This window comes from Schistocerca nitens, chromosome 5 (genome assembly GCF_023898315.1).
Source record: "Schistocerca nitens isolate TAMUIC-IGC-003100 chromosome 5, iqSchNite1.1, whole genome shotgun sequence".
NCBI lineage: Eukaryota > Metazoa > Arthropoda > Insecta > Orthoptera > Acrididae > Schistocerca > Schistocerca nitens.
Genome location: NC_064618.1, coordinates 504,855,980 through 504,868,361, shown reverse-complemented (window position 1 = coordinate 504,868,361; position 12,382 = coordinate 504,855,980).

Below are 12,382 nucleotides of genomic sequence, written 5' to 3'. Positions count from 1 at the left end.
TTTATATTTTTTCTTGTCAGAAATAATTCACCATTTTCTACGAATATGTTGCGATTTCCGAGTATGCGGTTAGAAAAGAATCTAGGTACACAACTTAAATTACTGGGAATGTAATTAGCAGCAGTCATCTTCATAATCTTGCTTGTCACAACTATTTGTTTGCTATCGAATCCTCAACCACAGTAGACAGAGATGAAAGATCTCCGCTGTAATATTTTTAGACTGTAGCACCATATACGGAACATTTTCATTCATGAGATGCATGTTATAAACTTCGACTAACAGCAGGAGTTCTCGAAAATGCGTTTTTTTGTTTTGTTTTGTTTTTAAGACCCAAATCGTTGACGTATGCTACAGGGAAGTGGGCTACTTAATCATTTGGATCTCTAGGAGTGAGTTATAACCACATTCTGTTGATCTTCTTATTCTTTGAAACTCTCAAAATCAATTTTTCGCGTGTTTTTATAGATGTATTAGTACAATGTGGTACTACACTCTAATCCTAACTGATTTTCCGAAGCGTAAAATCCAAAACACGATGTCAGTGTGAATGAGACTAAGACGACATCATGCGGCATTTACGACAATCTGCAGAATACAGTCAAATCGCTATCGTTATTATGCATGCATAGAAACATGCGGTCAGAGAAACTGTAGAAATTTTTATGCATTTCAGCTAAGAATCATGGATATACTGCGCCTGATACTGCTGAGGAGGCAAGGGCGATGAAGGCGGGTACGTCAGCTCCATGGAATGCGGCGTCATGCGTTAATGGCAACGCAATCCCAATTTTCGGTACCGTACTTGGGAGAATAGCGCGGCTGTGTCGTCTGCTAGCCGCTTTGTATTTGTGGCGCTGTGCGCGCTGCGGTGCGCATGCGCGGATCTGAGGCCGCTTGCTTTTGATTGGCTTGCGCGGCACAAACCGACAACAGCGCTTCGGTTCTCTAGTCCCGGACGGTATCGCTACCGAAATGCATACTGAATAATGCAGGGACTCTAATTCGAGTACTAGACCGTTCGGTGCTCTTGAGTACCGAAACGATCGGCACAATGGCGGAAAGATACAGAATAGGCACCGCGGTGGCAGAGCCACACTTCCTTTGCTGATTGACAGATGCAGCGCTAACTGCCGAGCCGTAATGCGTCTGTCCTCGAGAATGACATCAGCTCGCTGCAACATGTCAAGTGTGACAGCCGTCGATGGTCTCGCCGACCGCTGAAAATCGTGGAGCTCCGCCGAACAGCCTTCTGATGATCTCACCCTCCGTGCCCAGCAACTAACTGTACTTCTGTCGACAGCATATGCTCCATAGAATTCGCACTAGCGTTTGTGAATATTCCCCACAGTTTCTTTCTCTGAAGTGAGAAAGTCAGTGACGGCACGTTGCTTGTAACGCACATCACCTACTGACGCCATTTTGAAATTCTCCTGTGGCTGAGCTATCTGTAGGAAGTGACGGAAGCTCGACGGGCTCACTCAGAAGACTTCAAATGATACATACGTAACGTTTCGCATTCGTAGCATTGTTTTCGCCCGAGAAAAAAAAATGCAGTGCATCACTTTCTGGGCAACCCTCGTAGATTCCAGAAGGCTTTTGACGCCGTTCTTCACAAGTGATTCCTAATTAAATTAGGTGCCAATGAAGTCTTGTCTCAGTTAAGTGACTGGATTCGTGATTTCCCTTCAGAAATGTGACAGTTCGTAATAACTGATGGAAAGTCACCGAGTAAAGCAGAACCTCCCGACTCAGCAGCATTAGTGGCAGAACAACTGAGAGAAAATTTGGAATACAGTTCACATAAATTTTCTCAGCATGTTATAGTCTTAGGTGCAGATTTCAATTTACCAGATATAGACTGGGACACTCAGATGTTTACGACGGGTGATAGGGACAGAGCATCGAGTGACATTATACTGAGTGTACTATCCGAAAATTACCTCGAGCAATTAAACAGAGAACCGACTCGTGGAGATAATATCTTGGACCTACTGATAACAAACAGACCCGAACTTTTCGACTTTGTAAGTGCAGAACAGGGAATCAGTGATCATAAGGCCGTTGCAGCATCCCTGAATATGGAAGTTAATAGGAGTATAAGAAAAGGTAGGAAGGTTTATCTGTTTAGCAAGAGTAATAGAAGGCAGATTTCAGACTACCTAACAGATCAAAACGAAAATTTCTGTTTCGACACTGACAATGTTGAGTGTTTATGGAAAAAGTTCAAAGCAATCGTAAAATGCGTTTTAGACAGGTACGTGCCGAGTAAAACTGTGAGGGACGGGAAAAACCCACCGTGGTTCAACAACAAAGTTAGGAAACTACTGCGAAAGCAAAGAGAGCTTCACTCCAAGTTTAAACGCAGCCAAAACCTCTCAGACAAACAGAAGCTAAACGATGTCAAAGTTAGCGTAAGGAGGGCTATGCGTGAAGCGTTCAGTGAATTCGAAAGTAAAATTCTATGTATCGACTTGACGGAAAATCCTAGGAAGTTCTGGTCTTACGTTAAATCAGTAAGTGGCTCGAAACAGCATATCCAGACACTCCGGGATGACAATGGCATTGAAACAGAGGATGACACGCGTAAAGCTGAAATACTAAACACCTTTTTCCAAAGCTGTTTCACAGAGGAAGACCGCACTGCAGTCCCTTCTCTAAAGCCTCGCACAAACGAAAAAATGGCTGACATCGAAATAAGTGTCCAAGGAATAGAAAAGCAACTGGAATCACTCAACAGAGGAAAGTCCACTGGACCTGACGGGATACCAATTCGATTCTACACAGAGTACGCGAAAGAACTTGCCCCCCCTTCTAACAGCCATGTACCGCAAGTCTCTAGAGGAACGGAAGGTTCCAAATGATTGGAAAAGAGCACAGGTAGTCCCAGTCTTCAAGAAGGGTCGTCAAGCAGATGCGCAAAACTATAGACCTATATCTCTGACGTCGATCTGTTGTAGGATTTTAGAACATGTTTTTTGCTCGAGTATCATGTCGTTTTTGGCTCTCTGAGCACTATGGGACTCAACTGCTGAGGTCATTAGTCCCCTAGAACTTAGAACTAGTTAAACCTAACTAACCTAAGGACATCACAAACATCCATGCCCGAGGCAGGATTCGAACCTGCGACCGTAGCGGTCTCGCGGTTCCAGACTGCAGCGCCTTTAACCGCACGGCCACTTCGGCCGGCATGTCGTTTTTGGAAACCCAGAATCTACTCTGTAGGAATCAACATGGATTCCGGAAACAGAGATCGTGTGAGACCCAACTCGCTTTATTTGTTCGTGAGACCCAGAAAATATTAGATACAGGATCCCAGGTAGATGCTATTTTCCTCGACTTCCGGAAGGCGTTCGATAAAGTTCCGCACTGTCGCCTGATAAAAAAAGTAAGAGCCTACGGAATATCAGACCAGTTGTGTGGCTGGATTGAAGAGTTTTTAGCAAACAGAACACAGCATGTTGTTATCAATGGAGAGACGTCTACAGACGTTAAAGTAACCTCTGGCGTGCCACAGGGGAATGTTATGGGACCATTGCTTTTCACAATGTATATAAAGGACCTAGTAGATAGTGTCGGAAGTTCCATGCGGCTTTTTGCGGATGATGCTGTAGTATACAGAGAAGTTGCAGCATTAGAAAAAATGTAGCGAAATGCAGGAAGATCTGCAGCGGATAGGCACTTGGTGCAGGGAGTGGCAATTGACCCTTAACATAGACAAATGTAATGTATTGCGAATACATAGAAAGAAGGATCCTTTATTGTATGATTATATGATAGCGGAACAAACACTGGTAGCAGTTACTTCTGTAAAATATCTGGGAGTATGCGTGCGGAACGATTTGAAGTGGAATGATCATATAAAATTAATTGTTGGTAAGGCGGGTACCAGGTTGAGATTCATTGGGAGAGTCCTTATAAAATATAGTCCATCAACAAGGGAGGTGGCTTACAAAACACTCGTTCGACCTATACTTGAGTATTGCTCATCAGCGTGGGATCGGTACCAGATCGGGTTGAAGGAGGAGATAGAGAAGATCCAAAGAAGAGCGGCGCGTTTCGTCACAGGGTTATTTGGTAACCGTGATAGTGTTACGGAGATGTTTAGCAAACTCAAGTTGCAGACTCTGCAAGAGAGGCGCTCTGCATCGCGGTGTAGCTTGTTCGCCAGGTTTCGAGATGGTGCGTTTCTGGATGAGGTATCGAATATATTGCTTCTCCCTACTTATACCTCCAGAGGAGATCACGAATGTAAAATTAGAGAGATTCGAGCACGCACGGAGGCTTTCAGACAGTCGTTCTTCCCACGAACCATACGCGACTAGAACAGGAAAGGGAGGTAATGACAGTGGCACGTAAAGTGCCCTCCGCCACACGCCGTTGGTTGGCTTGCGGAGTATAAATGTAGATGTAGATGTAGAATTAATACCTGACGTTCCCCAAGGAAGTGTTCGAAACCCTCTGTTGTTCCAGATGTACATAAACGACTTAGGAGACAATCTGAGCAGTCCTCTTAGACTATTTGCAAATTATGCTGTCATTTACCGTCATCTAATGTCATCAGATGATCAAAACGAATTGAAAAATGATTTAGACAAGATATCTGTATGGTACAAAAAGTGTGAACTCATCCACATGAGCAATAAATGCAATCTTCTAAATTTAGGTTACACTATTTATCAAACAAATTTGAAGGCTGTAAATTCAAGTCAATACTTAAGTATTGCAGTTAGGAATAACATACACTGGGACGATCACGAAGATAATTTTGTGGGGAAAGCAAACCAAAACTGCCATTTACTCATATTAAGACCAGCTTGCAATCAACATCCAGAAGACAGAATTCATGACCAAAATCAAGGACTTTCCGTCTAAAATTCCAGTAGACGATATCACTGTGAATCCGCATTCAAATACCTAGGAGAGTGGATCTCTTCAAACGAGGGATAGGCACCGGTTGCATTAAGTATGAAACGGCTTATTACTCCTGCAGATCTACTCGTCCAAGTACCTCTCCACATTACACTATACTCTGACACAACTCGGTAGTAAAACCCTCTGTTCCGTATCTCTCCGTATGCGTCGTCCAAAGTAAAAGAAGCGGTAAATGATTTGGAAAAAATACTAGAAACAGTTTGTCAAAGTATACAAATACCACCCGAAGGTTTCTTACCCAACACTGTGGCAGAATAGTGAAGACATTGAATACGTATTTGAATCAATGGAGAAAAACCTCACGAATGCCCTTGAAGATCTATCCAGATACTACAACAGAAACCAGTTTGAATCAAACCCTTCAAAGACCCAAGTGTGTGCTTTTCATTTGAGAAACAAGGATCCACTCGCAAGTTGAAAATAGTATGGTCTGGGGTTGAACTGGAACACTACGAGACTCCAAAATACCTAGGAGTGACACTTGATAGGTCTCTCACTTTCAAAAAGTACTGCATGAAATGCAAGTCGAAAGTCTCCACCAGGAACAATCTCCTACGGAAACTGGCCGGATCACAGTGGGGTAGTCAACCTGAAACAATCCGAACATCAGAATGGCACTATACTATTCTGCGGCAGATTATGCCTGTCCTGCCTAATTCAGCTCATGCCAAACATGTGGATGTAGCTCTCAACGAAACCTGCAGAATTATAACAGGTTGCTTGAAATCCACTCCGATCGAATGGCTTTACCACCTCGCAGGAATATCACTACAATCTGTTCGAAGAGAGATAGCTGCGAACGGAAAAAAGGCAGTGGGACAGGAAATTACTCATCCTCTGTATGTGCATGAACCGCATCCGCAACGACTGAAGTCAAAGAAGGGTTTCCTTAGGACATCAAAGGAACTTAGAACCACTGCTGAAACAGCTAGGTTACAACTGTGGAGGGCTAAGACCTGCCTTCTCCTGGTTGGAAAAGCGTTGTTGAAGCTTTACCTCCAGGCCATGATAGGAAATGGGCAACTTGGAAGTCCCTGAGTAGACTGAGATCCGGAATTTGAAGATCAAAAGCTAACCTGGAAAAATGTGGATACACCGATCCAAATTATATGCGGTGTGACTGTGGAGAATAGCAGACAGTCCGGCACATGCTTCAGTGTCGATTGTGTCCAGTCTGCTGTACAGAAGATGATCTTCAACAAGCAACAGAAAATGCACTGGAAATGGCCAAGCTTTGGTCAAAAGTAATTTAATCATAACTGTGTAAAATGTATTTACATGTTCCTGTATGTTTCTGACACGAGAATAATAATTGGAAAGGTCAGGTCACGTACCAGCTGTCAAGATATTTAGAATTAACTGAGATCACGACTTAACTGGCAACTGTTACGCCCAGAATTCAAGAGATCGGACTACAATCTGGTTACCAGGAAGGTCTCTTCTTATTATTATTTGAAACATCCCCACAATGAAAAATCTTTCATTGTCAGGATTGGGATGGGCTACCTTTTAGTCAGGCACCAGTTCAGCACAGGTGCGTACCGACCTCATTAAGAGCCTGGACTTCTACCCATAACAAGTGATTTATTTGGGAGACATAATGATTACAGTCGTGGCTAGTTACTCTGAAGAGTAACTAGCTTGCTAGAAATACTAATGCAGCCCGATTTGATAGAACTCTTGAGACACAGAAGCATGAATATAGAACGTGCGGAATTAATTGTTAGTATAATATGCAACGTGACCTTCCTGGCTCACGCCGTTCGTGTGACTGTGTTCTGAGATGGAGGTGTGGTGCCATACTTCAGGCTCACTTTCTTTCACAGTGTTAAGTAGATGTGTACCATATTTTAAAATTATGAGCCTGAGGGGTACACCATTTCAAAGTTATTAAGTCTGTAGACGATGACATACTGCCAAAACTAGCTGCTGAGGAGTAACTATTTTACCTTCTTCATGGAGGCTATACAACAAATATCATTTGTGTGATATTCGTCGTTTATTATCAAATAGCGTGTGCTTGCGTTTTGGTTCGAAATACTGATGAAGAAACTAAAGCCTCAAATGCATGTCACTGTTTTCACCATTGCTATCAAATCAGATTAGACATATGAAGAAGTATCCCCTCAAGGTATTATCTGATATAAATTCCTAAAAACACTGTATTATCAACATACGTAGTGCCGCACTTCTTGCTTCGGAAGGTATTGTGACGGGATCACTGCTGGTGACGTGTGATTGCTGCCACAGATTCGTTCAGTGACTGGTAGAAATAAGTATAAGACTTAAGCCGTGTTTAATCCTTTCCCCTGTTATTCCGGTAGCTTAAGATTTGCCAGACCTCCCTCTCACCGCTAATGCTGTCAGTTCCGTGTCGGACCCCGCTAAGCGAGCACGTCTTTCTTAGGCGCGATTCAACCGTAACGTCCCCGAAAACATGATGCTGCAAGACACTTAGCACTCCGTTCCAATGCAGACACAATAGGCTGTGGTGTCCGCCAGCGTCCGTCTGCTGGCGATGAGGCGAAACAGACAATTTTCCGTAAGAAACACAAGATCAAAGATTAATCTTGTCCCTACAGCCATCCATTCCAAAACCAAGTTAGAAGTGAGAGAGCAAAGTCCGTAACGGCCTTCCGTGAAATTACCTTCTCTTTGTGCACAGTCATCACAGGTGTTGATTACTATTACTTCCCGCCATTCCCTCCTCTAACACGAGTTTAGAGTTAACACGCGATGTTTCAAAATATAACAATATAGCAGACACAGTGGAAAACTACGGCATTATTCATTCAAAGTTATTTACCATCAATACTAAGAAATAAAAACGTTATTTTTCATGTAATTAAATCTATTTTTCTTTGCAGTTGCCGTTAATATTCGGGCAATTTTCGATCCTGGATACCATTTATCGAGCTAGGTGACACAGTGCTTAAAACACTGGAGTGGTGTTCGAGGGGAGAACGGCTCATTTGATTTAGATATTCTGTGATTTCATGAACGTAAGGATTGTTCCTTACACAGGTCTCGTCCTTGTCTCCCGCTTTCCTTCTACAACTGAGCTAGTGATCTACCACTTATGACACCGAAAACATGTTTAACATTTACATTCCAATCATTTTGTTACCTTCCAGTTATAGAAGTATGAAACCTGAATTTTCCTATAGATGGTGCTAGCCGTCAGCGTAGGAACGTGAGACCGCGACTGCAGCGCCATCTGCTTCCTGTAACGGTTGACGACGAATGTCAACACATAGTAACCCAAATTCCATACATCGGCATCTGTTTCAAACCCGTAAACATATCTAGTTCTTTGCCTACGAACTACGATTTGCAGACAGCATTGGTTTTCTGTTATCATCTGAAGAAAACTGCTGCAGAATCGCGTCAAACGCTTCTCGAAGCATTCGGCGGACATGCTCTTGGGAAAACAGTGTTTCGAGTTGTTCAAAAAAATTCAAAAGTGGTGATTTTGACGTGAGAAACGACGAGTGCGGAAAACTATCGAAAAAGTTCGAAGGCAGCGAATTGCAGGCCTTATTGGATGAAGGTGATACTCAAACTCAACAGGAACTCACGGAACGACTGAATGTGACGCAGCAAGCCGTTTCTCTACAGTTGAAAGCTACGGGAAAGGTGCAGAATGTGGGAAAATGGGTTCCGCATGAACTGAATAAAACACAGCAAGCAAATCGAAAGACCATTCGTGAAATACAGCTCGCCAGATACAAAAAAATAATCGTTTTTCCATTGAATAGTGACAGGTGATGAAAACTGGATATGTTTTGAGAATCCTAAGCGTCGTAAATCGTGGGTGAATCCATGCAAACCATCGACATTCCCTGCAAGACCAAATCTCTTTGGAAAGAAGACAAGCATTGTGTTTGGTGGCATCAGAAGGTTGTAATCTATTATGAGCTGCTAAAACCTGTTGACGCCGGTAACACCGATCGCTACCAATAGCAAATGAGTGATTTAAATTGAGCATTAAGTGAGAAACGACCGGAATATGGAAAAAGGCAACACAAAGTCATATTGTTCCATGATAAAGGCCCGTCACACACAGCAAAACGGGTCAGGGAAACGATCGAGGCGTTCAGTTGAGAAATACTAGGGCACGCGGCTTAGTCTCCAGACTTAGCCCCTTAGGATTATCATCCACACACATCAAAAAAAGTTTTGCATCACCTCGGTTCCGAGAGTACAGAAAATTGGAATAGAGATCAACATAAACATCATTTCCGCCCTTTTTATTGCTCATGAAAGCCACACATTGACTGTTGTACCACCATACAGCGAGACCTTGAGAGATGGTGGTCTAGACTGCTGTGCACGCCGGTATCTCTAATACCCAGTAGCACGTCCTCTTGCATTGATGCATGTCTTTATTCGTCGTGGCATACTATCCACAAGTTCATCAAGGCACTGTCGGTCTAGATTGTCCCACTCCTCAACGGCGATTCGGCGAAGATCCCTTAGAGTGGTTGGTGGATTACGTCGTCCATAAACAGCCCTTTTTCAATCTATCCCAGGTATGTTCGATAGGGTTCATTTTTGGACAACATGCTGGGCACTCTAGTCGAGCGGCGATGAGGGTTGCCTCCAAACACGTCTCCGACGATTGCCTGGTTGAAGGCATATGCGACACTCATCGGGAAGAGAACGTGATGCCAGTCCTGAGCGATCCATTCGGCATGTTGTTGGTCCGATCTGCATGGTGCCGTTGTTGCACAGATGGACCTCGCCATGGACGTCGGGAGTGAAGCTGCGCATCATGCAGCCTATTGCGCACAGTTTGAGTCGTAACACGACGTCCTGTGGCTGCGTTGAAAGGATTATTCAACATGGTGGTGTTGCTGTCAGGGTTCCTCCGAGCCATAATCCGTAGTTAGCGGTCATGCCCTCCAGTAGTAGCCCTTGAACGGACTGTCATTGACAGTTACTGTCTCTCTGTATCTCCTCCATGTTCGAGCAACATCGCTTTGGTTCACTCCGAGACGCCGGGACACTTCTCTTGTTGACGGTCCTTCCTGGCACAAAGTAACAATGCGGACGCGATCGAACCGCGGTATTGACCGTCTAGGCATGGCTGAACTACAGACAGCACGAGCCATGTACCTCCATCCTGGTGGAATGACTGGAACTGATCAGCAGTCGGACCCCCTCCATCTAATAGGCGCTGCTCATGCATTGTTGTTTACATCTTTGGGCTGTTTTAGTGACATCTCTGAACAGTCAAAGCGACTGTGTCTCTGATACAATAGCCACAGTGAACGTCTCTCCTCAGGAGTTCTGGGAACCAGAATGATGCAAAACTTTTTTGATGTATGTATTTGCATCACTGGGGCACGCTATAGCCTGCGAGAGAGGTGGGAGAAATGTATAACCAGCAATGGAGATTATTTTGAATAAAATATTGTTTATCAGTTTCAAACAACAGACGTGTAATTATTACAATCGAATTCTGGTTTCATAGTTATACACTTGGTACACTATCTGATCAAAAGTATCTCGACACGTTATAGTGGGCGTCAATATGGAGTACTTCAGCGCTTCACCCTTACGACGAGTTGAATTTTGCTGGGGACATTTTCTGTGAGGTGACTGAATGTCTGTGGCGGAATGGTAGCTGGAGGCTGCTGCGAAGTCGACGTTTTAAGAATGAGTTCAGGTGGAAATTCTGAACAGGCCAGCCCGTATCAGGAATTTTACTGTCCTCACACCATTGTCTCATAGATGCTGCTTTATGACAGCGTGTATTGTGCATTGTGTATTTAAATTGGGGATCTAGAACCGACAGCCCTCAGTGGTTCACAACCCCCAAACAGGCCACAGCAATCCAACCACCCCACCGCCGCCCCTCACCGAACCCAGGATTATTGTGCGGTTTGCCCACCAGTGGACTCCCCCGGGAACGTCTCACACCAGACGAGTGTAACCCCAAATGTTTGGTGGTAGAGTAATTATGGTGTGCGCGTACGTAGAGATAGTACTTGCGCACCAACCGCCGACACAGTGTAACTGAGGCTGAATAAGGGTATCCAGCTCGCATTCGATGAGGTAGATGGAAAACCGCCTTAAAAACCATCCACAGGCTAGCCAGCACACCGGACCTCGACACTAATCTGCCGGGCAGATTCGTGCTGCGGAACGGCACGCCTTACCGCTCGGGAAGCAGCGCGATAGATCGGGCGGCTAGCCGGCCGGGCCTTGTGACAGGGGGTATTGACATGCTGATACTAACAGTCATCGTCTCCGAGCAGTTCCTCTACAGGAGGCAGTACACAATGCTGTAAATGTGTTTTATCATTTCACCTCTCGCGTTTTCTTATTTGGAGTTAGGTGACCACACCCTAAACATGAAAACATTGCCGGCCGCGGTGGTCTCGCGGTTCTAGGCGCGCAGTCCGGAACCGTGCGACTGCTACGGTCGCAGGTTCGAATCCTGCCTCGGGCATGGATGTGTGTGATGTCCTTAGGTTAGTTAGGTTTAAGTAGTTCTAAGTCCTAGGGGACTAATGACCACAGCAGTTGAGTCCCATAGTGCTCAGAGCCATTTGAACCATTTGAACCATGAAAACATTCCTATACCGTAACACCACCACCTTCATTCTTCACTGTTAGCAACATATATGAAGAGCAGATTACATTGCCCAGCAGTTCACCAAAAGGAAACCCTGTCATCGGATTGCTGCGGAATATAATATGATTCATCACTCCAAATCACAGATTGTCAGACATCCACCGCCCAGTAACGTCTCTCTTTACCACACTTCGATCTACATCTACATCTACATGGATATTCTGTAAATCACATTTAAGTGCCAGGGTTTATCGAACCACCTTAACAATAATTCTCTATTATTCCAATCTCGTACAACGCGCGGAAAAAACGAATTCCTACACGTTTCTGTGCGAGCTCTGATTCCTCTTATTTTATTATAATGATCGTTTCTCACTATGTATGTTGGCATCAACAAAATATTTTCGCATCGGAGGAGAAGGTTGGTGATTGGTATTTCGTGTGAAGATTCGTCCCTACCGAAAAGCGCCTTTCTTTTAATGATGTGCAGCCCAAATCCTGTATCATTTCAGTGACACTCTGTCCCCTATTTCACGATAATACGAAACGTGATCCCCTTCTTTGACCTTTTTTGATGTACTCCGTCAATTCTAACTACTAATGATTCCATACCGCGCAGCAGTATTCTAAAAGAGGACGGACAAGCGTAGTGTAGGCAGTCTACTTAGTAGATCTGTTACATTTTCTAAGTGTCCTGCCAATAAAACGCAGTCTTTGGTTAGCCTTCCCCATACTATTTTCTGTGTGTTCCTTCCAATTTAAGTTGTTCGTAATTGGAATTCCTAGATATTTAGTTGAATTTATGGCTTTATATTTGACTGGTTTAACGTGTAACCGAAGTTTAAAGGATTCCTTTCAGTGTTC